At 53.9% G+C, this 26,675-nt stretch overlaps 1 pseudogene; it reads left to right on the plus strand.

The window, feature by feature from the left end:
* The first annotated feature begins 327 nt into the window (after positions 1-327).
* LOC112207061 (fatty acid-binding protein 5-like) lies at positions 328-25,752 on the plus strand (annotated as a pseudogene).
* Positions 25,753-26,675: the final 923 nt, after the last annotated feature.

Here is a 26,675-nt window from a genome sequence, read left to right on the forward strand (position 1 = left end):
GATCGGCCGGGCACGGTGGCTCACGCCTGTCATCCCAGCACTTTGGGAGGCCGAGGTGGGTGGATCACCTGAGGTCAGGAGTTCGAGACCAGCCTGACCAACATGGAGAAACCCCGTCTGTACTAAAAAAAAAAATACAAAATTAGCCGGGCGTGGTGGTGCACGCCTGCAATCCCAGCTACTCGGGAGGCTGAAGCAGGAGAATCGCTTGAACCCGGGAGGCGGAGGTTGCAGTGAGCTGAGATTGTGCCATTGCACTCCAGCCTGGGCGACAAGAGCGAAACTCTGTCTCAAAAAAAAAAAAGAAAAACAAAAACAAAAACAAAGATGATCTTCATCGTGACCCTCATGGAAAGAATCATGATCACCCCATATTATCTCTGCAATGGATGCACCCAGCATGGACCCCTTCCCCTGCCCCAGGCTGCACCCTCCCTTCAGGTCAGGGCCAACACCTGCCCTTCTAAGGAACTGGCCCCCATCCAACAGCTGGAAGGAAGATGGCACCTGGTGGGCAGCAAACGCTTTGATGAATACGTGAAGGAACTAGGAGTCTGAATCGCTTTGGGAAAAACGGACTCAATGGCCGAACCAGATTGTATCGTGACTTGTGATGGCAAAAGTCTCACCAGAAAAGCTGAGGGCACTTTGAGAAGACAGTGTTCCTGTACCCTGGGAGAGAAGTTTGAAGAAACCACAAGTGAGGACAGAAAAACTCAGACTAACAAGAAAACCAAAAGATGGGAAATTAGTGTCGGACTGTGTGATGAGCAAAGTCACCTCTACTCACATCTATGAACAAGTAGAATCAAAATCCCAGCATCATGGTCAGGTGCGGTGGCTCAGGCCTGTCATCCCAGCACTTTGGGAGGCTGAGGTGGGCAAATCATGAGATCAGGAGCTTGAGAGCAGCGTGACCGACATGGTGAAACCCCGTCTCTGCTAAAAATACAAAAATGAGCCGGGCGTGTTGGTGCGTGCCTGTAGTCCCAGCTACTCGGGAGGCTGAGGCAGGAGAATCGCTTGAACCTGGGAGGTGGAGGTTGCAGTGAGCCGAGATCCTGCCATTGCACTCTAGCCTGGGCAACAGAGTGAGACTCTGTCTCAAAAAAATAAATAAATAAAATAAAATAAAATAAATAAAAATCCCATCATCACTTTGGACAGGCATTAACTACGAGAATAAACATGCTCAGTCCAATGAAGCAAATCTGCATAGTGCTTCTTTTTTTTTTTCATTACTGTGTTCAATTATCTTTATCACAACCATTTTCCATGCAGCTATTTCAAAGTGTTGGATTAATTAGGATCATCCCTTTGGTTAATAAATAAATGTGTGGCCAGGCATGGTGACTCACGCCTGTAATCCCAGCACTTTGGGAGGCCAAGGCGGGAGAATCACGAGATCAGGAGTTCGAGACCAGCCTGACCAAGATGGTGAGACCCCGTCTCTACTAAAAATACAGAAGTTAGCCAGGCGTGGTGGTGCATGCCTGTAATCCCAGCTACTCGGGAGGCTGAGGCAGGAGAATCGCTTGAACCCGGGACACAGGGGTTGCCGTGAGCTGAGATCGTGCCACTGCACTCCAGCCTGGGGACAGAGCGAGATTCATCTCAAAAATAATTATTTACTTATTTACAAAAATAAGTAAATAATAAATAAATGTGTTTATTTATTATTAAAAGTAAATAAATAAATGTGTTTGTGCCAAAAAAAGAGAAAGAAAACAGAAAGGAAGGAAGGAAGGAAGAAGGAAAGAAAGAGAGAGAGAGAGAGAGAAAGAAAGAAAGAAAAGAAGGAAAAAAAAGAAAGACAGACTTTTGCTAAGCCTGGCTGTTTGGATCCGGGTGTTCAACCTGCTCCTTCCCCAGATCTCACTGAGATGGGAGCAAAGAAATGAACCCACCAGGACCAGAGGAGCTGCAGAGAATAAAACAGCCAAGCAGGCTGTGCAGTGGTGCGATCTCTGCTCACTGCAACCTCCACCTCCTGGGCTCAAGCAATTCACAGGCCTCAGCCTCCTGAGTAGCTGGGATTACAGGCATGCACCACCACACCTGGCTGATGTTTTGTGTTTTAGTAGAGATGGGGTTTCACCATGTTGCCCAGACTGGTCTCCAACCCCTGAACACTCATCTCAGCCTCCCAAAGTGCTGGGATTACAGGTATGAGCCATCAAGCTCGACCTAAAATGACTTTCTCCTATGGAATGAGGGTGGTTATCCCTGGAGGTATGTTTTCTTTTCCTCTTACGGCAAAATAGAACCTCACTCACAATCCTACTTTGCTCTCTCATTCAAAATAAAAAATTGAGCTGGGTGTGATGGCTGATGCCTGTCATCCCAGCACTTTAGGAGGCCGAGGCGGGCGGATCATGAGGTCAGGAGATCGACACCATCCTGGCTAACACAGTGAAACCCTGTCTCTACTAAAAATACAAAAAAATTAGCCGGGCGTGGTGGTGGGTGCCTGTGGTCCCAGCTACTTGGGAGGCTGAGGCAGGAGGATTCCCTTGAGCCCAGGGGGTTAAGGCTGCCATGAGCTTTGATTGTACCACTGCACTCCAGCCTGAGAAACAGAGCAAGACTTTGTCTCTAAAAAATAAATAAATAGTCCATGAAATAAAATAAAAAACTCATAATTTCTCTATGTCTAGTTGCCCAGGCATGTCTGTTCTGGATAAGAATGGCCCCAGAGCTCCACTGCCAAAGAGGGCTTGTTCCTGGAAGAGAGAATTCTTGCAGAAAGATGAGGAAAAAAATGCAATAGAAAGGGAAGGTGCTCTGCCAGTTGGAGAAGAAAGGACCCTTGATAAATTTATTTTTATTTATTTTTTAAATTATACTTTACATTCTGGGTACATGTGGAGAACGGGCAGGTTTGTTACATGGGTATACACGTGCCATGGTGGTTTGCTGCACCCATCAACCCGTCATCTACATTAGGTATTTGTCCTAATGCTCTCCCTCCCCTATCCCCCCACCCCCCAACAGGCCCTGGTGTGTGATGTTCCCCTCCCTGTGTCCATGTGTTCTCATTGTTCAACTCCCACTGATGAAGGAGAACATGCAGTGTTTGGTTTTCTGTCCTTGCGACAGTTTGCTGACAATGATGGTTTCCAGCTTCATCCATGTCCCTGCAAAGGACATGAACTCATCCTTTTTGATGGCTGCATAGTATTCCATGGTGTCTATGTGCCACATTTTCTTCATCCAGTCTATCGTTGATGGACATTTGGGTTGGTTTCAAGTCTTTGCTATTGTGAATAGTGCCGCAATAAACATACGTGTGCATGTGTCTTTATAGCAGCATGATTTATACTCCTTGGGTATATACCCAGTAATGTGATTGCTGGGTCAAATGGTATTTCTAGTTCTAGATCCTTGAGGAATCACCACACTGTCTTCCACAATGGTTGAACTAATTTACACTCCCACCAACGGTGTAAAAGCGTTCCTATTTCTCCACATCCTCTCCAGCATCTGTTGTTTCCCGACTTTTTACTGATCGTATTCTAAGTGGCGTGAGGTGGTGTCTCATTGTGGTTTTGATTTGCATGTCTATGACGGCCAGTGATGGTGAGCCTTTTTTTATAAGTTTGTTGGCTGCATAAATGTCTTCTTTTGAGAAGTGTCTGTTCATATCCTTTGCCCACTTTTTGATGGGTTGTTTTCTTTTTTTCTTGTCAATTTGTTTAAGTTCTTTAAGTTTAAGATATTTCTACTTATTTGTGTTTGGACTCTCATTGTCAATCACAGCCACACTGAGATAAATTCTGCCCAGAAAAATCCAGGTCCGCAAATGTCCCATAATATCGGAGGAGGCCTGAGGAAAGGGCCAGGGAAGACACTGACTTCCTTTTCCCTTCCCTTTGAGCTCTGGAAATGCCTCATTTTCAGAAGAGCGATTCCTTTCTCAGCCCACCGTCTCTGGTTCATGTCAGCTGAGGTGAAATCAAAACCTGCAGATCCCAAGGCTAAACCCACAAGTCAAAACATCCTGTGTGTGGGTGCGTGTCCAAGCTATTCATCAAGCCAATATGAGGACTTTGCACAGAGTTTAAAAGGTGTCCTGTTTTCGATGAGGCAGAATTGTTTGCAGGTCGTACCAATTCCTCAGCGGCAAAAAAGTGCAAATTGGCTGGCCGGAGCCGGGGGCTTCGGGGAGGCATATGATACCACTTAGGTTGGCATGAAAGCCATCTGTGTTCATATCACATGTTTTTGAGCAAAGAATGTGAGGTTACCAAAGGTCAGAGTCAGGCTGGCTTTAAAAAAAAAAGGGCGGGGGGGTGTAGGGAGGTGTAGCCTGGAATATGCAGAAACACTCACCAAGAATTTTTCTAATTTATTTTCTAATAACAGAACATGGCTGGAAAGTCATCTTCCAAGGTGTTACAAGAATGCATGAGATAGTTCAGTCTTTGTGCCTAAAAAAACAAAATTCTTCAGCTTTTCCAACACCATTGGAGTTTCACCCTCCTGAGCTGCCAGCCATCCAGACTGGGTAGATTTCTCAGGATTGTTGTTCAGAAGTGGCCAGGTGACCCTTCTGAATCCCTCTGTCACCCGCAAATAAGAATCTTTTTTTTTTTTTTTTTTTTTTTGAGATGGAGTCTCACTCTGTCGCCCAGGCTGGAGTGCAGTGGCGCGATCTCGGCTCACTGCAAGCTCCACCTCCCGGGTTCACGCCATTCTCCTGCCTCAGCCTCCCAAGTAGCTGGGACTACAGGTGCCCGCCACCACGCCTGGCTAATTTTTGTATTTTTAGTAGAGACAGGGTTTCACCGTGTGAGCCAGGATGGTCTCGATCTCCTGACCTCGTGATCCACCCGCCTCAGCCTCCCAAAGTGCTGGGATAACAGGCGTGAGTTCAAGAGCAGCCTGGCCAACATAGTGAAACCCTGTCTCCACTGAAAATACAACAATTAGCCTGGCATGGTGGCGGGCACCTGTAATCTCAGCTACTAATGTAGATGACGGGTTGATGGGTGCAGCCAACCACCGTGGCACGTGTATACCTGTGTAAGAAACCTGCATGTTCTGCACATGTACCCCAGAACTTAAAGTAAAATTAAAAAAAAAAAAGAAACAAAACTCATAACATACCAGGGAAAAACAAATAAAGGGAGTGTGGTCCTGTCTCTAAGAGAGTATTACCATGTTACAGAAAACACATGGCACATGTATACATATGTAAGAAATCTGCACGTTGTGCACATGTACCCTAAAACTTAAAAGATAATAATAAAATTTTTTTAAAAAGATCAAGTTTATATTCCAAAAAAAAAAAAGCCTTCTTCTATTTATGGCATTGTAATTCTCCCTTATCTGATATTATTCCTTGTCTCTGGCCAGGATCGTTTGCATAATGGACCATCGTTGAAAAACGCAGGAGAGGAAGACAGATGGGCCGGTCGGCCACAGATATTGTGACTCGCCCGTCCCTGGGGAGGTCCCGGGACTCCGCCACGGAGACAGAAAAATCGAAAAGGGAGAATCAAAACAAAACGAAACACCAAAGCACCTTATATCGAACAAAATACATTGTTACAGGTGAACAAAGACAGCAAGATGGAGAAAGCGTACATACACATCAAAACTTTGAAAGAGATAAACCCCAAAGAGAGAAACTCACGTTACCTTAGAAGAAGAAAATAATATTATACAGGCTGAGGTGGAGGAGGGGGGGGGTTAAGCCCCTTTACCTCCCACCCCAACTGGTCCCCGATGTCAATCACTCACCCACTTATTCATTTATCCATCTTTCAATCCAGCCGCCTACCTGAAATCCAGCATTGGCTGATACAGGACACGACTTAAAGGGAAAAATTCAAGCTGGGAACTGTCTCAGGCAACCCTGCCTCCTATTTTACTCCTAAAACAAAAGATAGCTACCAGGAGAAAAGAGCCACAGGCTTCCCTCACAATCTATACACAAGGAAATTCCTGGTGGACAAGGGACAAGACATCCTTCTACTCACTGAGATAAATGCGTATCTCATGGTCTCCTTTGAAAAGGCTAATTAGAAACTCAACAGGGCCGGGCGCGGTGGCTCACGCCTGTCATCCCAGCACTTTGGGAGGCCGAGGCGGGCGGATCACGAGGTCAGGAGTTCGAGACCAGCCTGACCAAGATGGTGAAACCCCCTCTCTACTAAAAATACAAAAACTAGCCAGGCGTGGTGGCACGCACCTGTACTCCCAGCTACTCGGGAGGCTGAGGCAGGAGGATCACTTGAACCTGGGAGGTGGAGGTTGCAGTGAGCCGAGATCCCACCACTGCACTCCAGCCTGGGTGACAGAGCGACCCAGGCGCAGTGACTCACGCCTGTCATCCCAGCACTTTGGGAGGCCGAGGCGGGCGGATCACGAGGTCAGGAGTTCGAGACCAGCCTGACCAAGATGGTGAAACCCCCTCTCTACTAAAAATACAAAAACTAGCCAGGCGTGGTGGCACGCACCTGTACTCCCAGCTACTCGGGAGGCTGAGGCAGGAGGATCACTTGAACCTGGGAGGTGGAGGTTGCAGTGAGCCGAGATCCCACCACTGCACTCCAGCCTGGGTGACAGAGCGAGCCAGGCGCAGTGACTCACGCCTGTCATCCCAGCACTTTGGGAGGCTGAGGTGGGCGGATCACGAGGTCAGGAGTTCGAGACCAGCCTGACCAAGATGGTGAAACCCCCTCTCTACTAAAAATACAAAAACTAGCCAGGCGTGGTGGCACGCACCTGTACTCCCAGCTACTCGGGAGGCTGAGGCAGGAGGATCACTTGAACCTGGGAGGTGGAGGTTGCAGTGAGCCGAGATCCCACCACTGCACTCCAGCCTGGGTGACAGAGCGACCCAGGCGCAGTGACTCACGCCTGTCATCCCAGCACTTTGGGAGGCCGAGGCGGGCGGATCATGATGTCAGGAGTTCAAGACCAGCCTGACCAAGATGGTGAAACCCCCTCTCTACTAAAAATACCAAGAATAGCCAGGTGTGGTGGCGGGCGCCTGTAGTCCCAGCTACTCAGGAGGCTGAGGCAGGAGAATCACTTGAACCTGGGAGGTGGAGGTTGCAGTGAGCCGAGATCCCACCACAGCACTCCAGCCTGGGTGACAGAGTGAGATGGGCACGGTGGCTCACGTCTGTCATCCCAGCACTTTGGGAGGCCGAGGCAGGCGGATCATGAGGTCAGGAGTTCAAGACCAGCCTGACCAAGATGGTGAAACCCGATCTCTACTAAAAATACCAAGAATAGCCAGGTGTGGTGGCGGGCGTCTGTAGTCCCAGCTACTCAGGAGGCTGAGGCAGGAGAATCGCTTGAACACGGGAGGCGGAGGTTGCAGTGAGCCAAGATTGTGCCACTGCACTCCAGCCTGGGCAACAGAGCGAGACTCCATCTAAAAAAAAAATAAAAATAAAAATAAAAAGATTCTCATTTTCAGGTGACAGAGTGAGACTCATCTCAAAAAAAAAAAAGAAAAAAAAAAAAAAAAAGAAACTCAACAGAACACAAGTGTTTGTCTCTTGCCTACCTGTGATCTGGAAACCCTCTTCCCGCCTCATGTTGTCCTGCTTTTCCAAACCAAACCAACACACAGCTTGAATATACTGATGAGCGTCTCATGTCTCCGTAAAATGTAGAAAGCAAGCTGTGCCCCGACCAGCTTGGGACACGTCGTCAGAGCCTCCTAAGATGGTGTGACGGACGCTGTCTCCTTAACCCTGGCAAAAGAAACTTCCTGACTTGCTGCAGATCTGTCTCAGATATTTGGGGTTCACAGGCATCTTATCCCGGGAGGGGATCGTGTATAAATATCTTTTAGGGGCAACCTCACGGACCAGGGGCCATGTGGACAGCAAAGATCCAGCACCCACATGCACAGTATTTTTTCTTACCATCTAGCCCTTTATTTAAAATAATAATAATAAAAGATTGGCTGAGCCCTGCTCCCGGGTGAAAACACAGACGTAGGAATTGAGATGGTGGATGAGATTATAGGTGCAGATGAAGTCCCTGGCAGAATCTAGAGTGAGAAGAAAAGAGCCAGGAGTAGAATGTAGGACCCTCCAGGAGAGGAGGTGGCGAAGGAGGGCGAGAGGACGGCCAGGAACGGATTGGAATGCAGTGAGAGGAGGGGGAGCAGGGAGAGGGAGAGAAGAGAGAGAAAAGAGAGGAATGAAACAGAGAAAGGAAAGAGGAGAGGGGAGAGAGAGAGAAAAGAGAGGAATGAAACAGAGAAAGGAAAGAGGAGAGGGGAGAGAGAGAGAAGAGAGAGGGAGAGGAAAAAAGAGAGGGGAGGGACAGAGGGAGACGGAGAGGAAGAGAAGAGAGAAGGGGAGAGAAAAAGAGGAAAAAAACAGAGAGAAGAGAGAAAGAGAGGGGCAGAAATACAGACAGAGAAGGGGAGAGAGACAGGGAGAGGAAGAGGAGAGGGAGAGGCAGAGAGAGAAAAAAGGAATGAAACAGAGAGAAGAGAGGCAGAGAGAAATAGGGAGAGAAAAAAAGAGGAAAAAAGAGAGAGAAGAGAAAGAAAGAGAGAGAAGCGAGGGAAAATGCAGAGAAGAGAAAACGAGAGAGAGAGAGAGAGAGAGAGGCACAGTCCAGTCTGCAGCCCCCACAGAACCTGCAACCTCTGCCCCTGCTAAAAGCTGGAGTGGAGACCCTTCATCTCTTCAGTGGAGGAAGCAGCTCTCGCTCCCACAGGGAAAGGGGCTGCAGGGAGAGGGAAGGAGCTCTGAGTCCCACAGGGAAAGGGGCTGCAGGGAGAGGGAAGGAGCTCTGAGTCCCACAGGGAAAGGGGCTGCAGGGAGAGGGAAGGAGCTCTCGCTCCCACAGGGAAAGGGGCTGCAGGGAGAGGGAAGGAGCTCTGAGTCCCACAGGGAAAGGGGCTGCAGGGAGAGGGAAGGAGCTCTCGCTCCCACAGGGAAAGGGGCTGCAGGGAGAGGGAAGGAGCTCTGAGTCCCACGGGGAAAGGGGCTGCAGGGAGAGGGAAGGAGCTCTCGCTCCCACAGGGAAAGGGGCTGCAGGGAGAGGGAAGGAGCTCTGAGTCCCACAGGGAAAGGGGCTGCTGGGAGAGGGAAGGAGCTCTGAGTCCCACAGGGAAAGGGGCTGCAGGGAGAGGGAAGGAGCTCTGAGTCCCACAGGGAAAGGGGCTGCAGGGAGAGGGAAGGAGCTCTCGCTCCCACAGGGAAAGGGGCTGCAGGGAGAGGGAAGGAGCTCTCAGTGCCACAGGGAAAGGGGCTGCAGGGAGAGGGAAGGAGCTCTCAGTCCCACAGGGAAAGGGGCTGCAGGGAGAGGGAAGGGGCTCTCGCTCCCACAGGGAAAGGGGCTGCAGGGAGAGGGAAGGAGCTCTCAGTGCCACAGGGAAAAGGGGCTGCAGGGAGAGGGAAGGGGCTCTCAGTCCCACAGGGAAAGGGGCTGCAGGGAGAGGGAAGGAGCTCTCAGTGCCACAGGGAAAGGGGCTGCAGGGAGAGGGAAGGAGCTCTGAGTCCCACAGGGAAAGGGGCTGCAGGGAGAGGGAAGCAGCTCTCAGTCCCACAGGGAAAGGGGCTGCAGGGAGAGGGAAGGAGCTCTCAGTCCCACAGGGAAAGGGGCTGCAGGGAGAGGGAAGCAGCTCTGAGTCCCACAGGGAAAGGGGCTGCAGGGAGAGGGAAGCAGCTCTCGCTCCCACAGGGAAAGGGGCTGCAGGGAGAGGGAAGCAGCTCTCAGTCCCACAGGGAAAGGGGCTGCAGGGAGAGGGAAGGAGCTCTGAGTCCCACAGGGAAAGGGGCTGCAGGGAGAGGGAAGGGGCTCTCAGTCCCACAGGGAAAGGGGCTGCAGGGAGAGGGAAGCGGCTCTCGCTCCCACAGGGAAAGGGGCTGCAGGGAGAGGGAAGGAGCTCTGAGTCCCACAGGGAAAGCGGCTGCAGGGAGAGGGAAGGAGCTCTCGCTCCCACAGGGAAAGCGGCTGCAGGGAGAGGGAAGGAGCTCTCAGTCCCACAGGGAAAGGGGCTGCAGGGAGAGGGAAGGAGCTCTGAGTCCCAAAGGGAAAGGGGCTGCAGGGAGAGGGAAGGAGCTCTCAGTCCCACAGGGAAAGGGGCTGCAGGGAGAGGGAAGGAGCTCTCGCTCCCACAGGGAAAGGGGCTGCAGGGAGAGGGAAGCAGCTCTCGCTCCCACAGGGAAAGGGGCTGCAGGGAGAGGGAAGCAGCTCTGAGTCCCACAGGGAAAGGGGCTGCAGGGAGAGGGAAGGAGCTCTCCCTCCCACAGGGAAAGGGGCTGCAGGGAGAGGGAAGGAGCTCTCGCTCCCACAGGGAAAGGGGCTGCAGGGAGAGGGAAGGAGCTCTGAGTCCCACAGGGAAAGGGGCTGCAGGGAGAGGGAAGGAGCTCTGAGTCCCACAGGGAAAGGGGCTGCAGGGAGAGGGAAGGGGCTCTCAGTCCCACAGGGAAAGGGGCTGCAGGGAGAGGGAAGCGGCTCTCGCTCCCACAGGGAAAGGGGCTGCAGGGAGAGGGAAGGAGCTCTGAGTCCCACAGGGAAAGGGGCTGCAGGGAGAGGGAAGGAGCTCTGAGTCCCACAGGGAAAGGGGCTGCAGGGAGAGGGAAGGAGCTCTCGCTCCCACAGGGAAAGGGGCTGCAGGGAGAGGGAAGGAGCTCTCGCTCCCACAGGGAAAGGGGCTGCAGGGAGAGGGAAGCAGCTCTCAGTCCCACAGGGAAAGCGGCTGCAGGGAGAGGGAAGGAGCTCTGAGTCCCACAGGGAAAGGGGCTGCAGGGAGAGGGAAGGAGCTCTCAGTCCCACAGGGAAAGGGGCTGCAGGGAGAGGGAAGGAGCTCTGAGTCCCACAGGGAAAGGGGCTGCAGGGAGAGGGAAGGAGCTCTCCCTCCCACAGGGAAAGGGGCTGCAGGGAGAGGGAAGGAGCTCTGAGTCCCACAGGGAAAGGGGCTGCAGGGAGAGGGAAGGAGCTCTCAGTCCCACAGGGAAAGGGGCTGCAGGGAGAGGGAAGCAGCTCTCAGTCCCACAGGGAAAGGGGCTGCAGGGAGAGGGAAGGAGCTCTGAGTCCCACAGGGAAAGGGGCTGCAGGGAGAGGGAAGCAGCTCTCAGTCCCACAGGGAAAGGGGCTGCAGGGAGAGGGAAGGAGCTCTGAGTCCCACAGGGAAAGGGGCTGCAGGGAGAGGGAAGGAGCTCTCAGTCCCACAGGGAAAGGGGCTGCAGGGAGAGGGAAGGAGCTCTCAGTCCCACAGGGAAAGGGGCTGCAGGGAGAGGGAAGGAGCTCTCAGTCCCACAGGGAAAGGGGCTGCAGGGAGAGGGAAGGAGCTCTCGCTCCCACAGGGAAAGGGGCTGCAGGGAGAGGGAAGGAGCTCTGAGTCCCACAGGGAAAGGGGCTGCAGGGAGAGGGAAGGAGCTCTCCCTCCCACAGGGAAAGGGGCTGCAGGGAGAGGGAAGGAGCTCTGAGTCCCACAGGGAAAGCGGCTGCAGGGAGAGGGAAGGAGCTCTCGCTCCCACAGGGAAAGGGGCTGCAGGGAGAGGGAAGGAGCTCTGAGTCCCACAGGGAAAGGGGCTGCAGGGAGAGGGAAGGAGCTCTGAGTCCCACAGGGAAAGGGGCTGCAGGGAGAGGGAAGGAGCTCTGAGTCCCACAGGGAAAGCCGCTGCAGGGAGAGGGAAGGAGCTCTGAGTCCCACAGGGAAAGGGGCTGCAGGGAGAGGGAAGGAGCTCTGAGTCCCACAGGGAAAGCGGCTGCAGGGAGAGGGAAGGAGCTCTGAGTCCCACAGGGAAAGCGGCTGCAGGGAGAGGGAAGGAGCTCTCAGTCCCACAGGGAAAGGGGCTGCAGGGAGAGGGAAGGAGCTCTCAGTCCCACAGGGAAAGGGGCTGCAGGGAGAGGGAAGGAGCTCTCCCTCCCACAGGGAAAGGGGCTGCAGGGAGAGGGAAGGAGCTCTCAGTCCCACAGGGAAAGGGGCTGCAGGGAGAGGGAAGGAGCTCTGAGTCCCACAGGGAAAGGGGCTGCAGGGAGAGGGAAGGAGCTCTGAGTCCCACAGAGAAAGCGGCTGCAGGGAGAGGGAAGCAGCTCTCGCTCCCACAGGGAAAGGGGCTGCAGGGAGAGGGAAGGAGCTCTCAGTCCCACAGGGAAAGGGGCTGCAGGGAGAGGGAAGGAGCTCTCCCTCCCACAGGGAAAGGGGCTGCAGCGAGAGGGAAGGAGCTCTGAGTCCCACAGGGAAAGCGGCTGCAGGGAGAGGGAAGGAGCTCTCACTCCCACAGGGAAAGGGGCTGCAGGGAGAGGGAAGGAGCTCTCAGTCCCACAGGGAAAGGGGCTGCAGGGAGAGGGAAGGAGCTCTGAGTCCCACAGGGAAAGGGGCTGCAGGGAGAGGGAAGGAGCTCTCAGTCCCACAGGGAAAGGGGCTGCAGGGAGAGGGAAGGAGCTCTCCCTCCCACAGGGAAAGGGGCTGCAGGGAGAGGGAAGGAGCTCTCAGTCCCACAGGGAAAGGGGCTGCAGGGAGAGGGAAGGAGCTCTGAGTCCCACAGGGAAAGGGGCTGCAGGGAGAGGGAAGGAGCTCTGAGTCCCACAGGGAAAGCGGCTGCAGGGAGAGGGAAGCAGCTCTGGCTCCCACAGGGAAAGGGGCTGCAGGGAGAGGGAAGGAGCTCTCAGTCCCACAGGGAAAGGGGCTGCAGGGAGAGGGAAGGAGCTCTCCCTCCCACAGGGAAAGGGGCTGCAGGGAGAGGGAAGGAGCTCTCGCTCCCACAGGGAAACGGGCTGCAGGGAGAGGGAAGGAGCTCTGAGTCCCACAGGGAAAGCGGCTGCAGGGAGAGGGAAGGAGCTCTCCCTCCCACAGGGAAAGGGGCTGCAGGGAGAGGGAAGGAGCTCTGAGTCCCACAGGGAAAGCGGCTGCAGGGAGAGGCAAGCAGCTCTCGCTCCCACAGGGAAAGGGGCTGCAGGGAGAGGGAAGGAGCTCTCAGTCCCACAGGGAAAGGGGCTGCAGGGAGAGGGAAGCAGCTCTCAGTCCCACAGGGAAAGGGGCTGCAGGGAGAGGGAAGCAGCTCTCAGTCCCACAGGGAAAGGGGCTGCAGGGAGAGGGAAGGAGCTCTGAGTCCCACAGGGAAAGGGGCTGCAGGGAGAGGGAAGGAGCTCTCCCTCCCACAGGGAAAGGGGCTGCAGGGAGAGGGAAGGAGCTCTGAGTCCCACAGGGAAAGCGGCTGCAGGGAGAGGGAAGCAGCTCTCGCTCCCACAGGGAAAGGGGCTGCAGGGAGAGGGAAGGAGCTCTCAGTCCCACAGGGAAAGGGTCTGCAGGGAGAGGGAAGGAGCTCTCCCTCCCACAGGGAAAGGGGCTGCAGCGAGAGGGAAGGAGCTCTGAGTCCCACAGGGAAAGCGGCTGCAGGGAGAGGGAAGGAGCTCTCGCTCCCACAGGGAAAGGGGCTGCAGGGAGAGGGAAGCAGCTCTCGCTCCCACAGGGAAAGGGGCTGCAGGGAGAGGGAAGGAGCTCTCAGTCCCACAGGGAAAGGGGCTGCAGGGAGAGGGAAGGAGCTCTGAGTCCCACAGGGAAAGGGGCTGCAGGGAGAGGGAAGCAGCTCTCAGTCCCACAGGGAAAGGGGCTGCAGGGAGAGGGAAGGAGCTCTGAGTCCCACAGGGAAAGGGGCTGCAGGGAGAGGGAAGGAGCTGTGAGTCCCACAGGGAAAGGGGCTGCAGGGAGAGGGAAGGAGCTCTGAGTCCCACAGGGAAAGGGGCTGCAGGGAGAGGGAAGGAGCTCTCCCTCCCACAGGGAAAGGGGCTGCAGGGAGAGGGAAGGAGCTCTGAGTCCCACAGGGAAAGGGGCTGCAGGGAGAGGGAAGGAGCTCTCAGTCCCACAGGGAAAGGGGCTGCAGGGAGAGGGAAGCAGCTCTCAGTCCCACAGGGAAAGGGGCTGCAGGGAGAGGGAAGGAGCTCTGAGTCCCACAGGGAAAGGGGCTGCAGGGAGAGGGAAGCAGCTCTCAGTCCCACAGGGAAAGGGGCTGCAGGGAGAGGGAAGCAGCTCTCAGTCCCACAGGGAAAGGGGCTGCAGGGAGAGGGAAGGAGCTCTGAGTCCCACAGGGAAAGGGGCTGCAGGGAGAGGGAAGCAGCTCTCAGTCCCACAGGGAAAGGGGCTGCAGGGAGAGGGAAGGAGCTCTCGCTCCCACAGGGAAAGGGGCTGCAGGGAGAGGGAAGGAGCTCTGAGTCCCACAGGGAAAGCGGCTGCAGGGAGAGGGAAGGAGCTATCGCTCCCACAGGGAAAGGGGCTGCAGGGAGAGGGAAGGAGCTCTGAGTCCCACAGGGAAAGCGGCTGCAGGGAGAGGGAAGGAGCTCTCAGTCCCACAGGGAAAGGGGCTGCAGGGAGAGGGAAGGAGCTCTCAGTCCCACAGGGAAAGGGGCTGCAGGGAGAGGGAAGGAGCTCTCGCTCCCACAGGGAAACGGGCTGCAGGGAGAGGGAAGGAGCTCTGAGTCCCACAGGGAAAGCGGCTGCAGGGAGAGGGAAGGAGCTCTCAGTCCCACAGGGAAAGGGGCTGCAGGGAGAGGGAAGCAGCTCTCAGTCCCACAGGGAAAGGGGCTGCAGGGAGAGGGAAGGAGCTCTGAGTCCCACAGGGAAAGGGGCTGCAGGGAGAGGGAAGGAGCTCTCAGTCCCACAGGGAAAGGGGCTGCAGGGAGAGGGAAGGTGCTCTCCCTCCCACAGGGAAAGGGGCTGCAGGGAAAGGAAGCGGCTCTCAGTCCCACAGGGAAAGGGGCTGCAGGGAGAGGGAAGGAGCTCTGAGTCCCACAGGGAAAGCGGCTGCAGGGAGAGGGAAGGAGCTCTCCCTCCCACAGGGAAAGGGGCTGCAGTGAGAGGGAAGGAGCTCTGAGTCCCACAGGGAAAGCGGCTGCAGGGAGAGGGAAGCAGCTCTCGCTCCCACAGGGAAAGGGGCTGCAGGGAGAGGGAAGGAGCTCTCGCTCCCACAGGGAAAGGGGCTGCAGGGAGAGGGAAGGAGCTCTGAGTCCCACAGGGAAAGCGGCTGCAGGGAGAGGGAAGCAGCTCTGGCTCCCACAGGGAAAGGGGCTGCAGGGAGAGGGAAGGAGCTCTCAGTCCCACAGGGAAAGGGGCTGCAGGGAGAGGGAAGGAGCTCTCCCTCCCACAGGGAAAGGGGCTGCAGGGAGAGGGAAGGAGCTCTCGCTCCCACAGGGAAACGGGCTGCAGGGAGAGGGAAGGAGCTCTGAGTCCCACAGGGAAAGCGGCTGCAGGGAGAGGGAAGGAGCTCTCCCTCCCACAGGGAAAGGGGCTGCAGGGAGAGGGAAGGAGCTCTGAGTCCCACAGGGAAAGCGGCTGCAGGGAGAGGCAAGCAGCTCTCGCTCCCACAGGGAAAGGGGCTGCAGGGAGAGGGAAGGAGCTCTCAGTCCCACAGGGAAAGGGGCTGCAGGGAGAGGGAAGCAGCTCTCAGTCCCACAGGGAAAGGGGCTGCAGGGAGAGGGAAGCAGCTCTCAGTACCACAGGGAAAGGGGCTGCAGGGAGAGGGAAGGAGCTCTGAGTCCCACAGGGAAAGGGGCTGCAGGGAGAGGGAAGGAGCTCTCCCTCCCACAGGGAAAGGGGCTGCAGGGAGAGGGAAGGAGCTCTGAGTCCCACAGGGAAAGCGGCTGCAGGGAGAGGGAAGCAGCTCTCGCTCCCACAGGGAAAGGGGCTGCAGGGAGAGGGAAGGAGCTCTCAGTCCCACAGGGAAAGGGTCTGCAGGGAGAGGGAAGGAGCTCTCCCTCCCACAGGGAAAGGGGCTGCAGCGAGAGGGAAGGAGCTCTGAGTCCCACAGGGAAAGCGGCTGCAGGGAGAGGGAAGGAGCTCTCGCTCCCACAGGGAAAGGGGCTGCAGGGAGAGGGAAGCAGCTCTCGCTCCCACAGGGAAAGGGGCTGCAGGGAGAGGGAAGGAGCTCTCAGTCCCACAGGGAAAGGGGCTGCAGGGAGAGGGAAGGAGCTCTGAGTCCCACAGGGAAAGGGGCTGCAGGGAGAGGGAAGCAGCTCTCAGTCCCACAGGGAAAGGGGCTGCAGGGAGAGGGAAGGAGCTCTGAGTCCCACAGGGAAAGGGGCTGCAGGGAGAGGGAAGGAGCTGTGAGTCCCACAGGGAAAGGGGCTGCAGGGAGAGGGAAGGAGCTCTGAGTCCCACAGGGAAAGGGGCTGCAGGGAGAGGGAAGGAGCTCTCCCTCCCACAGGGAAAGGGGCTGCAGGGAGAGGGAAGGAGCTCTGAGTCCCACAGGGAAAGGGGCTGCAGGGAGAGGGAAGGAGCTCTCAGTCCCACAGGGAAAGGGGCTGCAGGGAGAGGGAAGCAGCTCTCAGTCCCACAGGGAAAGGGGCTGCAGGGAGAGGGAAGGAGCTCTGAGTCCCACAGGGAAAGGGGCTGCAGGGAGAGGGAAGCAGCTCTCAGTCCCACAGGGAAAGGGGCTGCAGGGAGAGGGAAGCAGCTCTCAGTCCCACAGGGAAAGGGGCTGCAGGGAGAGGGAAGGAGCTCTGAGTCCCACAGGGAAAGGGGCTGCAGGGAGAGGGAAGCAGCTCTCAGTCCCACAGGGAAAGGGGCTGCAGGGAGAGGGAAGGAGCTCTCGCTCCCACAGGGAAAGGGGCTGCAGGGAGAGGGAAGGAGCTCTGAGTCCCACAGGGAAAGCGGCTGCAGGGAGAGGGAAGGAGCTCTCGCTCCCACAGGGAAAGGGGCTGCAGGGAGAGGGAAGGAGCTCTGAGTCCCACAGGGAAAGCGGCTGCAGGGAGAGGGAAGGAGCTCTCAGTCCCACAGGGAAAGGGGCTGCAGGGAGAGGGAAGGAGCTCTCAGTCCCACAGGGAAAGGGGCTGCAGGGAGAGGGAAGGAGCTCTCGCTCCCACAGGGAAACGGGCTGCAGGGAGAGGGAAGGAGCTCTGAGTCCCACAGGGAAAGCGGCTGCAGGGAGAGGGAAGGAGCTCTCAGTCCCACAGGGAAAGGGGCTGCAGGGAGAGGGAAGCAGCTCTCAGTCCCACAGGGAAAGGGGCTGCAGGGAGAGGGAAGGAGCTCTGAGTCCCACAGGGAAAGGGGCTGCAGGGAGAGGGAAGGAGCTCTCCCTCCCACAGGGAAAGGGGCTGCAGGGAGAGGGAAGGAGCTCTGAGTCCCACAGGGAAAGCGGCTGCAGGGAGAGGGAAGGAGCTCTCCCTCCCACAGGGAAAGGGGCTGCAGTGAGAGGGAAGGAGCTCTGAGTCCCACAGGGAAAGCGGCTGCAGGGAGAGGGAAGCAGCTCTCGCTCCCACAGGGAAAGGGGCTGCAGGGAGAGGGAAGGAGCTCTCGCTCCCACAGGGAAAGGGGCTGCAGGGAGAGGGAAGGAGCTCTCAGTCCCACAGGGAAAGGGGCTGCAGGGAGAGGGAAGGAGCTCTGAGTCCCACAGGGAAAGGGGCTGCAGGGAGAGGGAAGGAGCTCTGAGTCCCACAGGGAAAGGGGCTGCAGGGAGAGGGAAGCAGCTCTCAGTCCCACAGGGAAAGGGGCTGCAGGGAGAGGGAAGGAGCTCTCAGTCCCACAGGGAAAGGGGCTGCAGGGAGAGGGAAGGAGCTCTCAGTCCCACAGGGAAAGGGGCTGCAGGGAGAGGGAAGGGGCTCTCAGTCCCACAGGGAAAGGGGCTGCAGGGAGAGGGAAGGATCTCTCGCTCCCACAGGGAAAGGGGCTGCAGGGAGAGGGAAGGAGCTCTCAGTCCCACAGGGAAAGGGGCTGCAGGGAGAGGGAAGGAGCTCTCGCTCCCACAGGGAAAGGGGCTGCAGGGAGAGGGAAGGAGCTCTCAGTCCCACAGGGAAAGGGGCTGCAGGGAGAGGGAAGGAGCTCTGAGTCCCACAGGGAAAGGGGCTGCAGGGAGAGGGAAGGAGCTCTCAGTCCCACAGGGAAAGGGGCTGCAGGGAGAGGGAAGGGGCTCTCCCTCCCACAGGGAAAGGGGCTGCAGGGAGAGGGAAGGAGCTCTCGCTCCCACAGGGAAAGGGGCTGCAGGGAGAGGGAAGCAGCTCTCAGTCCCACAGGGAAAGGGGCTGCAGGGAGAGGGAAGGAGCTCTCAGTCCCACAGGGAAAGGGGCTGCAGGGAGAGGGAAGGAGCTCTCAGTCCCACAGGGAAAGGGGCTGCAGGGAGAGGGAAGGTGCTCTCCCTCCCACAGGGAAAGGGGCTGCAGGGAAAGGAAGCGGCTCTCAGTCCCACAGGGAAAGGGGCTGCAGGGAGAGGGAAGGGGCTCTCCCTCCCACAGGGAAAGGGGCTGCAGGGAGAGGGAAGGGGCTCTCGCTCCCACAGGGAAAGGGGCTGCAGGGAGAGGGAAGCAGCTCTCAGTCCCACAGGGAAAGGGGCTGCAGGGAGAGGGAAGGAGCTCTCAGTCCCACAGGGAAAGCGGCTGCAGGGAGAGGGAAGCGGCTCTCAGTCCCACAGGGAAAGGGGCTGCAGGGATAGGGAAGGGGCTCTCGCTCCCACAGGGAAAGGGGCTGCAGGGAGAGGGAAGCAGCTCTCAGTCCCACAGGGAAAGGGGCTGCAGGGAGAGGGAAGGAGCTCTCGCTCCCACAGGGAAAGGGGCTGCAGGGAGAGGGAAGGAGCTCTGAGTCCCACAGGGAAAGGGACTGCAGGGAGAGGGAAGGAGCTCTCAGTCCCACAGGGAAAGGGGCTGCAGGGAGAGGGAAGGAGCTCTCGCTCCCACAGGGAAAGGGGCTGCAGGGAGAGGGAAGGAGCTCTGAGTCCCACAGGGAAAGGGACTGCAGGGAGAGGGAAGGAGCTCTCAGTCCCACAGGGAAAGGGGCTGCAGGGAGAGGGAAGGAGCTCTCAGTCCCACAGGGAAAGGGGCTGCAGGGAGAGGGAAGGAGCTCTGAGCCCCACAGGGAAAGGGGCTGCAGGGAGAGGGAAGGAGCTCTGAGTCCCACAGGGAAAGGGGCTGCAGGGAGAGGGAAGGAGCTCTCGCTCCCACAGGGAAAGGGGCTGCAGGGAGAGGGAAGGGGCTCTCAGTCCCACAGGGAAAGGGGCTGCAGGGAGAGGGAAGGAGCTCTGAGTCCCACAGGGAAAGGGGCTGCAGGGAGAGGGAAGGAGCTGTGAGTCCCACAGGGAAAGGGGCTGCAGGGAGAGGGAAGGAGCTCTGAGTCCCACAGGGAAAGGGGCTGCAGGGAGAGGGAAGCAGCTCTCAGTCCCACAGGGAAAGGGGCTGCAGGGAGAGGGAAGGAGCTCTCCCTCCCACAGGGAAAGGGGCTGCAGGGAGAGGGAAGGAGCTCTGAGTCCCACAGGGAAAGGGGCTGCAGGGAGAGGGAAGCAGCTCTCAGTCCCACAGGGAAAGGGGCTGCAGGGAGAGGGAAGCAGCTCTCAGTCCCACAGGGAAAGGGGCTGCAGGGAGAGGGAAGCAGCTCTCCGTCCCACAGGGAAAGGGGCTGCAGGGAGAGGGAAGGAGCTCTTAGTCCCACAGGGAAAGGGGCTGCAGGGAGAGGGAAGGAGCTCTCAGTCCCACAGGGAAAGGGGCTGCAGGGAGAGGGAAGGAGCTCTCGCTCCCACAGGGAAAGGGGCTGCAGGGAGAGGGAAGCAGCTCTCAGTCCCACAGGGAAAGGGGCTGCAGGGAGAGGGAAGGAGCTCTCGCTCCCACAGGGAAAGGGGCTGCAGGGAGAGGGAAGCAGGTCTCAGTCCCACAGGAAAAGGGGCTGCAGGGAGAGGGAAGGAGCTCTCCCTCCCACAGGGAAAGGGGCTGCAGGGAGAGGGAAGGAGCTCTCAGTCCCACAGGGAAAGGGGCTGCAGGGAGAGGGAAGGGGCTCTCAGTCCCACAGGGAAAGGGGCTGCAGGGAGAGGGAAGGAGCTCTCAGTCCCACAGGGAAAGGGGCTGCAGGGAGAGGGAAGGAGCTCTCAGTCCCACAGGGAAAGGGGCTGCAGGGAGAGGGAAGGAGCTCTGAGTCCCACAGGGAAAGGGGCTGCAGGGAGAGGGAAGGAGCTCTGAGTCCCACAGGGAAAGGGGCTGCAGGGAGAGGGAAGGAGCTCTCAGTCCCACAGGGAAAGGGGCTGCAGGGAGAGGGAAGCGGCTCTCGCTCCCACAGGGAAAGGGGCTTCAGGGAGAGGGAAGCGGCTCTCACTCCCACAGGGAAAGGGGCTGCAGGGAGAGGGAAGGAGCTCTGAGTCCCACAGGGAAAGGGGCTGCAGGGAGAGGGAAGGGGCTCTCAGTCCCACAGGGAAAGGGGATGCAGGGAGAGGGAAGGGGCTCTCGCTCCCACAGGGAAAGGGGCTGCAGGGAGAGGGGCCACAGCTGGTCTCTTATCTCTCTTACCCCTGCCGGCTGAGGCTGCCGCTATCACAGAACAAAACACAGGGGCTGACTTACAAACAGCAGACATTTACTGCTCACAGCTCTGGAGGCTGGAAGACAAACATCCAGGTGTGGTGGGTTGTGTGTCTATGGAAAGGCCTCCTGGTTCATAGACAGCACCTTCTCTCTGCGTCCTCACGTGGTGGAAGGGGCCTCCCCGGCGACCCTTTTATAAGGGCACTCATCCCAGCCAGGAGGCTCCAACCCTATTACCTCCTCACCTCCTGAAGACCCCACCTCCCAATATCATCAACTTTGGAGAGAGGATTTCTTTCCTTTTTTTTTTCCATTATACTTTAAGTTCTGGGATACATGTGCAGAGCGTCCAGGTTGGTTACATAGGTGTACACCTGCCATGGTGGTTTGCTGCACCCCTCAACCCGTCATCTACATTAGGTGTTTCTCCTAATGCTCTCCCTCCCCTTCCCCCAACCCCCTGACAGGCCCTGCTGTGTGATGTTCCCCTCCCTGTGTCCGTGTGTTCTCATCATTCAACTGCCACTTATGAATGAGAACATGTGGTGTTTGGTTTTCTGTTCCTGTGTGACTTTGCTGAGAATGATGGTTTCCAGCTTCATCCATGTCCCTGCAAAGGACATGAACTCATCCTTTTTGATGGCTGCGTAGTATTCCATGGTGTCTATGTGCCACATTTTCTTTATCCAGTCTGTCATTGATGCGCATTTGGGTTGGTTCCAAGTCTTTGCTATTGTGAACAGTGGCACAATAAACATACGTGCGCATGTGTCTTCATAGTAGAATGATTTATAATCCTTTGGGTATATACCCAGTAATGAAATTGCTGGGTCAAATGATATTTCTGGTTCTAGATCCTTGAGGAATCACCACACTGTCTTCCACAATGGTTGAACTAAGGATGGGGAGACAATTTCAACACAGGAATTTGGGTAACACAGACATTCAGGCCACAGCTGAGCACTGGACAAGCATCACTGCTGAGCTGGCCGCCCCGTGGACACCACCTATCTGCACACCCGCTTGCCTGTCAAAGATCAAATGCCAAGGACGGTCAAAAAACCCAACGTTTACCAAGCACTCTCTGGGTGCCACGTCCTTCTGCGCAACTGGGCTTATTAAGACACAGATAGAAACAGCGTTCGTTGGAATCTGAACACTGAGATACTGTAAATATCCTGCCAAAAGGAAGGAATCTCTGAAAACATTGTCATGACAATCATATTAACAGATATTTCATCTTCCCTGCCTTGGGTAGGGCTTTGCAAGGTCTTTGTAGAGAATTTCCGTTCAAGCCTCCGAGAAACCTCAAGGGCCCTCTGCCTCTGGAAGCATTTGAAGGTCTTGGTGGAGACGGCGTTGAAGAAATATCATTAAAAGCAAAATCTGCCAACCCCGGGGACCTCGCCACGGAGGTAAAAGAGAAAAGAGAATGATTTTATTATGCAACCAACATCAAACCAGAATGCCAAGGCTATCACAAGCAATTCACTAAACAGGTTGCAATGGCATGAAGCAATCTCACCCTTCGCTAGAGGTAAGTGTGTACAGCCCATTGCCTTAGCTGGCTTTTGCAATCTCGAGTCAGGTGACAACTTACACCCTTCTCGTCCCCAGACACTGGAGCTAGGGGCGTTTTCCTCCTTCATGATCTCATTTCAAAAGAGGTGGCTCCCAGGTCCTTGGGGAAACGTTCCTGGGTTATGAGACAGGCAAGCAGATTATTTAGACTTGAAAAAGATTTATACCCCTTTGCCGGGCGCAGTGGCTCACGTCTGTCATCCCAGCACTTTGGGAGGCCGAGGCGGGCGGATCACGAGGTCAGGAGATGGAGACTATACTGGCTAACACGGTGAAACCCCGTCTCTACTAAAAAAATCAAAAAACTTAGCCGGGCGTGGTGGCGGGCGCCTGTAGTCCCAGCTACTCGGGAGGCTGAGGCAGGAGAAAGGCGTGAACCCGGGAGGTGGAGCTTGCAGTGAGCCTCGTCACGCCACTGCACTCCAGCCTGGGTGACAGAGCGAGATTCCATCTCCAAAAAAAAAAGAGCAAGCACATACATGGGACACTGTTTATCTTTGAAAGAGGCGACTGAGGTTATTCTGTCTGATTATGTCCAGTGTCTCTTTCCTTTTTATTCTTTTTTTTTGCATAAATAAAATGTGTTAATTATAGAATTAGAAAAGAATCCACTTTGAGAAGGAAGAATGCTGTTGATGGAAAGAAAAGGGTCATGGTAAAACACTATCTCTACTAAAAATACAAAATTAGCCGGGTGTGGTGGTGCATGCCTGTAATCCCAGCTACTCGGTGGGCTGAGGCAGGAGAATTGCTTCAACCCAGGAGGCGGAGGTTGCAGTGAGCTGAGATTGTGCCATTAAACTCCAGCCTGGGCAACAGAGCGAGACTCCATCTCAAATAATAATAATAAAAAGAAGATACCTTGGTCCTACTATCTAAACATATCAAAAAGTTGGCCAAACATGTGAAAAAAAAGCTCATCATCACTGGTCATCAGAGAAATGCAAATCAAAACCACAGTGAGATACCATCTCACACCAGTTAGAATGGCAATCATTAAAAAGTCAGGAAACAACAGATGCTGGCGAGGCTCTGGAGATACAGGAACGCTTTTACACTGTTGAGTACAAACTAGTTCAACCATTGTGGAAGAGAGTGTGGCAATTCCTCAAGGATCTAGAACCAGAAATACCATTTGACCCAGCAATCCCATCACTGGGTATATACCCAAAGGAGTATAAATCATTCTACTGTAAAGACACATGCACACGTATGTTTATTGCGGCACTATTCACAACAGCAAAGATTTGGAACCAACCCAAATGTCCATCAATAATAGACTGGAGAAAGAAAATGTGGCACATAGACACCATGGAATACTATGCAGCCATGAAAAAGGATGAGTTCATGTCCTTCATGGGGACATGGATGAAGCTGGAAACCATCATTCTCAGCAAACTAACACAGAAACAGAAAACCAAACACCGCATGTTCTCACTCATAAGTGGGAGTCGAACAATGAGAACACATGGACACAGGGAGGGGAACATCACACACCAGGGCCTGTTGGGGGGTGGGGGGATAGGGGAGGGAGAGCATTAGGACAAATACCTAATGTAGATGACGGGTTGATGGGTGCAGCAAACCACCATGGCACGTGTATACCTACGTAACAAACCTGCACGTTCTGCACACGTACCCCAGAACTTAAAGTATAATAAAACAAACACACAAACAAAAACTGAAAAAAAGAAAGTTGGCCAAAATATATGAACAGGACTTGGACGCTTGCTCATCTCTACGTTGATATCTTCAGTAGTGATATTTTGTAAAAATCTGACCGAGACACGCTACTGTCTCTCTCTCTCTCTCTCTCTCTCTCTTTCTCTCTAATCCAAAATCATCTTTGGAAAGAAACACAACTCTTGTAAAAAATAAAACACGAGGCACCTGACTCACAGGTCTTGCAGGGAAAGGAAGTACCGTGCTCATATTCAAGTCTGCAGATGGCAGCCTCAAGTTACACCACAAGTAACTGAGGTCCTTTCTGTTCACCACCACGTGGCCTCAAGGTTGCAAGGAGGCTGCTGCTGATCCGGGCATCACAGCCACACTCAGAGACAGGAGCGGAGTAGAGGTGGAGGGGCCGTGCTAGCCACACCTCCTCTTGTATATTTACCTTCCGTTCCGTTGGCTGAGATTGGACCCCAGGGCCACCCCCAGGTAAAGAGAAGCAAAAGGTTGTCTTTGGCAGGTAATTCAACCGCTGGTTGTTCACACAACTCCTCTTTTCAAAATTGGTTTTATAGCCCGAGTGGTGGTTCATGCCTGTAATCCCAACACTTTGGGAGGCTGAGGCAGGCAGATCACTTGAGCCCAGGAGTTCAAAACCAGCTTCAGTGACAAGGCAAGACTGTCTCTAAAAAAAAAAAAAATATTAAAACAAAAAAATTGCGAGGCATGGTGGTGCGCACCTGTAGTCCCAGCTACTCTGGAGGCTGAGGTGGGAGGATCACTTGAGCCCAGGAGTTCGAGGTTCCAATGAGCCATGATTGCACCACTGTGCTCCAGCCTGGGCAGCGGAGTGAGACCGTGTCTTGCAAAAAAACCCAAAAAACAAAAACAACAGTTTTCTATGACTAGAGGGAAGTCACTAAGTTGTAGCATCATTTCCGAAGGTCCCTCCTTCTCTGAGCTTGGAATAACCGGGAAAATTGGATAAGGTTAGAGGAAACAAGGGGAGTAATGACCTAGTTCCCAACAGACCATCGGCTCCAAGCTCTTCCTATGTTGAGTATTAGAGTTTTGCAGTAAGTTCCATGGATGAGGTGGCTTCCATTTCCTGATCAACCTCACAGAAAACAAATCATGTGTAAAGGTTGCTGACATTCCCAGTTAAACACAGAAGGAGGGGACCTTTTAGCCTCCGTAGCTGTTGCTTTTTTTTTTTTCTTTTTTTGAGACAGAGTCTCGCTCTGTCACCCAGGCTGGAGTGCAATGGCGCGATCTCGGCTCACTGCAACCTCCACCTCCCAGGTTCAAGCAATCCTCTCCCTCAGCCTCCCGAGTAGCTGGGATTACAGATGCCTGCCGCCTGGTTAATTTTCTGGTATTTTTAGTAGAGACAGGGTTTCACCATCTTGGCCAGGCTGGTCTTGAACTCCTGACCTCCTGATCCACCAGCCTCGGCCTCCCAAAGTGCTGGGATTACAGCCATGACCCACCCCACCCGGCCCCTACTATATATATATATATATATATATATATATATATTTTTTTTTTTTTTTTTTTTGGTGGCATATTCTGAAGCTCTTCAGGGTCTCCCAGGCTAATTCTTGAGACAGTCACCATTTTCCCTCCAGTAGAAACTCGGAGCTTCACCGGGAAATGGTTCATTTCAATCAGGATGTAGGGGACCCCGCCCCATAGAACCGTCACGCTATTAGGGCAGGAAAAGCAAAAAATGTAAAAAAGCTGACACGTTTGTTTTTTTAATACAGGACGTAACTTAATTAATTAACTCTAAAATCCAGCATATAAAGTAGATCGCTGGCCACTAGAAGAACACAGCAATTGATTTTTTTTCTACCCAATACAGTTGCATAATTTATTCTTATTATTCATTTATATGGCATCTCTCTTTTGAGAAGTGCATAATGGTTTTGCAACTTTGGTGTCTTATTAAACATTCATCATCGCCCTCAGAGGACGGCAAGAGGCAAATATTATTACATTATCCAACAATTTGTCCATGAAAACCTATAATTGGAATGAAAAGCCATTTCAAGGAATGAAATAATGCCAGTGAAAGGTAACGCTGAGATAATTGAATGATCGGCTTTTCCGATATTCAGCACAAAAGAGCCGTAAATTGCCTCTCTTGTCCAGCCCGCGTACCACGTTGCTGACGGTGACATGACCACAGACCCCAGGAATGCAGCTTCCTACGGGTGGGTGTCTGCCCCTCAGGGCAAAGGATCAGGAGGGAGTCACTTCCTGCTGCGTTCTGCCTGCTTTTGGCAAGGTTGAGAGAGAGAGAGAGAGTGAAATATGTGTGGGAGCACGGATATTGATAATCCAGTTGGATGATAGATAGATGGATAGATACATAGATAATAGACAGATACATACATACATAGATAGATGGATAGATAGATAGATGATAGATAGATATAATACATAGATACATAGATGATAGAGAGATGATAGACATAATAGATGATAGATATAATAGATACATAGATGATAGATATAGATAGATATAATAGATACATAGATGATAGACAGATAGATAATAGATACAATAGATAGATGATAGATAAGATAGATAATAGATATAATACATGATAAGATAGATGATACATACATACATAGATACATAGATAAATATAATAGATACATAGAATAGATATAGATACATAGATATAATAGATACATAGAATAAATAGATATAGATAGATACATAGATAAAATAGATACATAGAATACATAAATATAGATACATAGATATAATACATAGAATATAGATACATAGATAAAATAGATACATAGAATACATAAATAGATATAGATAGATACATAGATAAAATAGATACATAGAATAGATAGATATAGATACATAGATATAATAGATACATAGAATAGATATAGATAAATAGATAAAATAGATACATAGAATACATAAATAGATATAGATAGATACATAGATATAATAGATACATAGATAGGTAAGATATATAGATAGATTAATAGATAGAGAAAGAGAGAGAGATGATGGCTGATCATCTCTCTTCTAGGTCTATATGGGCTACATTCACGGCGCCCCTCTCCCCGTGGGAAAGAAAAAGAAAGAGAGAGAGAAAGAAGAAAAGAAAGAAATGAAGGAAGGAAGGAGGGAAGGAAGGAAGGAAAAGGAAGGAAGGAGAAAAAGGAAGAAAGAAAGAAAAAGAAAA

This window comes from Pan troglodytes, chromosome Y, assembly GCF_028858775.2.
Source record: "Pan troglodytes isolate AG18354 chromosome Y, NHGRI_mPanTro3-v2.0_pri, whole genome shotgun sequence".
Lineage (NCBI taxonomy): Eukaryota > Metazoa > Chordata > Mammalia > Primates > Hominidae > Pan > Pan troglodytes.